At 46.7% G+C, this 5,245-nt stretch overlaps 1 pseudogene; it reads right to left on the reverse strand.

Annotated features, from left to right (window-relative positions):
- Window positions 1-2,065: 2,065 nt before the first annotated feature.
- Window positions 2,066-3,502, reverse strand: LOC101720434 (lamina-associated polypeptide 2, isoforms beta/delta/epsilon/gamma pseudogene; annotated as a pseudogene).
- Between the last annotated feature and the right edge of the window lie 1,743 nt (window positions 3,503-5,245).

A 5,245-nucleotide genomic window follows, 5' to 3' on the forward strand; every position in this document is an offset into this window, starting at 1 on the left:
TTCCAAAAGGGAAAAGGTGTGTGTGAAGGTCGTCCTTCCCCACACCTCTGAGCACCATGGAAATGACAGGGACCTGCCAGGCCCCGGGGAGGAGCAGGCCAGGGCCTGGGACACTCTCCCGCCTGACAGATGTTCTTCCACAGATGCCCATCCCCTGGCCCTCTCTATACTCAAATGCTAGGGCCATTTGAGACCCCGAAGGGGTCCAGGAGGGCTGAACACAGAAGGAAGCCGTGTGAGAAAAACACATCTGCACACACAGAGTGGAGAGAGCTAATTTCTATGATACATCAAGAGCTCCTACAGATAAATAAGATTAACAGGGAGATAAAAAATGAAGAGACACAATGAGTCAGAAGAAGAGCTACAAATGGCCATTTAGAGTTTAATTATTTTTATTATTGAGTTATACTGTAATGTCTACTTCTATGATTTAATCAGGAAGAAATGCTTTGCATTTACATCAAGACACATTTACTCTAGTGGAATGAAACAGACACAGACAAAAGACCAAGTACATGTTTAAAAAAATGACTACATGTTTCACCTGGTTCTACTTTTGCTATTTTGGACCATACTTTTCCTACTAGAAAACTGATCTTACATACATTTTAAGTCTGATTTTTCTCTCCACCTTTTTAAACATTAAATGGAGCATCTCATAATTGCTAATTATAAATAAAAGACTGAAAACAATATGGGAAACAAAGCTTGAAAACGAAAGAGAGCAGATAGCTATTACCTTAGTGGAAAAACTGAGCAAAACATGCCCCTCTGTGGCTCATGTCAGAGACATTTACCCAGAGGCCAGTGCCTCAGATCCTGGACTCCATTTCCTGTGTGACCTGCAGGCCCCAGATCTGAGTGTTTCTGGTCTCAGGGTGCAAAAGTTAAGTGAAAATGTCCACAAAATATGGAAAAGCTATATATCAGAATAGAGCTAATTTAAATCAAAAGTGTGTGCTGTGGTCTAAATATATACCTTCAGGTTTTTCTCTTTAAAAGGTATCTTTTTAGTTTGGATATTTTAAAATAACTTACATTTTTAGTGTGCTTTATGGCCAATGAATAAAGTTGTAACTCAAATGATTAAATTTAAAATTTTTACCTTTTACATGGTTCTACTAAGATTTAATTATCTATGACTTTACCAAACCAGGTTATACATGAGCTTAGTTTTAGCTAAAACAATAAAATAAATCAACCTCGAAGGCAATGTTAACTATTTTAAGAGTACACAAAATCATATTGCCCACCTCATAGTCAAAGTTTATAACTTTAAGTATTAACTACTGCTTATATGAAATTTAAAAGCAAATACTTCCTGTACTTTTTAATCAAATTACACTGAGAAATGTAGGGAAAAAAATAAAATACTTGGCAAAATTTGTTTTTGGTAACAATGAACATAAATGAAACAAAGGACCAGTGTTTAAAGTTTCTAATCTCTAAACAAACATACACTTATTACCTAAAAACGTATTTTGGCCAGGGATCTAGATCAGTGGTTCTGTTGCTTGCCTTGCAAGTGCAAGGACCTGAGTTCAATCCCCAGTACCAAAAAAAAAAAAAAAAAAAAAAATTGGTAGTAAATTGGATTGAGAGAATAATGTTTTGCTGTAAATAAAGAGTATAAACTTCCAATTACATAGACTTATAGCTAGCTAACAGCTTTTTAAAACATGTGTAGCTAGCTAATACTTCTCTAAAACATGTACATATGATACCCTAAAATATCTCTGTTGAAAATCAACTTTATTTCAATGGGTCTTACTGAAATAGGATTCTCATGATACTTGAAATCTTTTAAAAAGTGAGTATGACAGGGCCACAACAATAATGTTACTTTTTGTTTTTTGGTTTTTTTTTTTTTGTACCAGGGATCAAACTCGGGTCCTTGGGCCTACGCAGCAGGCGGTGAAACCACTGATCTAAATCCCCGGCCCTAATAACATTACTTTTAATAAAAGTTACGGAAGAGATTATTGCTGTACTTTTCCTCACAAACACCATCAAACGTTGTTGCGTTTAAAAAGTACAACCAAGCTACATTTCTCTTACTGAATTTGTTTTCACATTTGTAAAATTTTTATTTGGCAGAGTCTAAATCTTAGAATCTTTTCTGTAAGAATTCAAAGTATGTATATCTTCACATTATACATGTTTTGCCCTTGTTTCCCAAATACACAAACACAATATACATTTTCCCCCCAAATGAAGATGTCCACATTAAAAAAATAAAGCCTACGAAAAAGTTCTAGAGCTAAAAGAAAGATTATTTATGTGGCACAAGGTGATCTCCCACTAGTCCAAAGTCCAAAACGTTTAAATGAAGTTCATTTATATATATTGTTTGCTTTTCAGTGGAATACTAAATTTATTGAGGTGAAATCACATTTTTTAGTTCTTGCATCAGTGAGTATACACAATATTTTCCTACACAGTTATTAAAAATAGGAGACCAAGTTGAATGTGCCAAAGGGAAATCATTCAGTTGGATTTGCCAGCATGAGCAAAATGAGAGAAGGGATTTCCTTGCCTGGTTTCCATAGCTTGATAGACCAAAACCAAAAAACCGGCCACAACAACAAACAGCAAAATTTTTTTCCACCCAGGAATGGAGCGCCTCTTTTTTGTCTTTTCTGTCTTGCCATCTGCCAAGGGACCATACTTAGGAACCTATTTAGATGAGAAAGATTCCTCCATCCTGAGATCACTGAGTTCTAATGGCCGCCCTGCAGCCCCTTTGATTGGTCTGAGGCAACTCGCGCTAATTCCCATTGGCGTAGCTGCTTCAAAGGGGAACGTTTCCTTAAGAATATCCCTTTCTACTCTTCTTCTCTCTGTTTTTCCTCCCAGCTGATTGTGCTCCATTCTTCTTTGCTTGAGTGGTACTGGAGTCTTTGCTCTGCCCTTGAGTGGTTCTCTCTTCTCCAGCTGGAGCTCCATCTTGGTCTTCTTCGTTGTCACTGTATCTGTCAGAGTCATTCCTTTCATTCTGCCTTGTCTTTTCTGAAGAAGAACTTGTCGGTAAAGGAATAGAAGATCTTGATTCTGTGCCTTGTTCCCTCAGATTCCACAGCTTTTTCTCATAAAGCTTCCTGGTTGTTCCCCCAATAGGACCAGGTTCACTCTGTACCTCGCGAGCTGATCCAGGTCTCCGTTAGAGAGCTCGGTTCCACCTGGGGCTTCTTTATCTTCCATTCTTGGCTTATCAGTTTTCTGCCCACGGCGTGGCGGCGCGGCCGAGGGCCCCGGAGCCCGGCAGGCACCGGAGTGGGCTCGCGCTCCGCGTGGCCGGAGGAGTCCGGCGGGGCCTCGCGGTTGGCGCCGGCGGCGAGCGGCGGCCGGTTGCGCGCCCGCCGGGAGGTGCTGCAGGTAGAGCTGCACGTACCGTCCTCGCGCAGCTCGCCGGCCGGCCGGAGCCTCACGTTGTTGGCGACCAGCTCGCTCTTCCCCTTGTCTTCGGTTAGGACCGCCGGTCCGGCAGGAACTCCGGCATCTCAGGGCCCACGCCGCCCCGCAGCCCGCCCCGCGGCGCGAACGCTCGGGGCTCCTGGCCGAGGCCGCGCCGCCGCCTCGGCGCTCACGGGGGCTCCTTCCCGGGCCGAGCGCCGCCGGCCGAGCAGGAACGAGCGGACGCGGAGCGGGGCCGCAGCCCGGCACAGAAGCCCCCGGGAGCAGAAGTACGGCCCGAACGCGGCCCAGCGGGCAGCCGCACCAACCCCAGCCCCCGGCCACTTAATAATCAGTAGAATTTGACAGTTGGCTAAAGTCTTAAATGGCCTGTTTCCCCCAATATGCATAGGGTGACCCCCATCTCCCGGCGGTGTTTGCCTTAGGTGTGTCCTCTGGGAGGCGATTCGGTCACCGCTAGGCGGAGCCCTGGTGAATGGGACTGGTATTTTAGGAAAGGCCCCAGAGCGGTCCCTGCCCCTTCAGCCCTGGAAGGACCCAGGGCAGGCGCTGTCTGCGAAGCAGGGAGCCAGGCCACTCTGGACACGGAGTTTCCTGCTGCCTTGGCCCTGGACGTCCTCCAGCAGAGAGAAGTCTGGTGTTAAAGGCAACAGGCCAGACGGGCTAACGTAGCAATATTTAAGTAAAGGCATGTAAATTATGACAAAGAGCCATTTGCACACATATCGACAAAGTTTTAAAAGGTTAATACCGTATGTCATCAGGGTGTGGGAAAACTGGCACCTTCAGACACTGTTGGAAATTTTTAATTGGTCTACATGGGAGGAAAATTGGTAACTGACAGTAAACTCTGGGGTGTCTATACTCTTTTCCCCAGCAATGCAACCTACAGAAAAACTCACAGAAGAACTCCGTGATATACGTACCAGTAAGTTCCATGCAACATTGTTTTTTCGTCATTGGATACAACTCAAATGCCTATGTAGAGGAAACTGAAGAAGGAAGAATAGAAAGGAGGAAAAGAAGGGAGAAACAGAAGAAAGGAGGAGGGCAGGGAGGAAAACATCCATGGTTAGCACAAATGAGCAACCCTCGATGTGTCTTGAGTTAAGACGTCTGAAACATCTGTGCTGCTGGAGAAAAGGTAACCCTGAGCGGCATGTTTTAGTTTTTCTAGTAGACAGCACAGCAGGGCACAGAGTCAAGTGCAGCCGCCCTACAGATTGCTAAGGGAGCTTCGCTCCCAGGGAGGAATTGCTGTGCGCTGTGGTGCCCAGCCTGTCCTGGTCCTGGGCCTCTGCCAAGGGCCGCGCGAGGGAGGGGAAGTCACCGTCCCCGCGCTCCGGGGCGGGCAGAGCCAGGACGGGCTGTTCATCGATCTGAGCAATGGCGCCCCGGGAGCACCTCGACTGGGAAACGTGTAGCACGAGGGGCTCCGCCTTGGCGACCCCCAGAGCAGGTCCCTGGGGCCTTCAGACCCCGCCGCGCTGTGGGAGGTGGGCGGGACCTCGAGGGTGCAGCCTGGGCGGGCCTGGGGAGGGGCAGTGAGAGGGGCTGCTGCCCCGCGGGACCTGAGCCTCACCTCTGGTTGTCCAGGGGCAGAGTGAGATTTTAAGAAGGAAACCCAACCCAGGTGCAATTATTCTGGGGCCTCCCTTAGGTGCTGCGGTACTGGAGAGCAGCCTAGGGGCTCTCAGCAAGGTTTTCCTCCTGCCTCGGAGAGACTGCCTTCCCCTTCCTGAGATAGTTGGCTGGTGTGTGTGTTGGAGATGGGACGGGGGGGGGGGGGGAGGGGGAGGGGGGGAGGGAGGGAGAGAGAGGGAGGGAG

This window comes from Heterocephalus glaber, unplaced genomic scaffold, assembly GCF_053883595.1.
Source record: "Heterocephalus glaber isolate CG9 unplaced genomic scaffold, H.glaber_assembly_v1.0 deba00001795, whole genome shotgun sequence".
NCBI classification, from domain to species: domain Eukaryota; kingdom Metazoa; phylum Chordata; class Mammalia; order Rodentia; family Bathyergidae; genus Heterocephalus; species Heterocephalus glaber.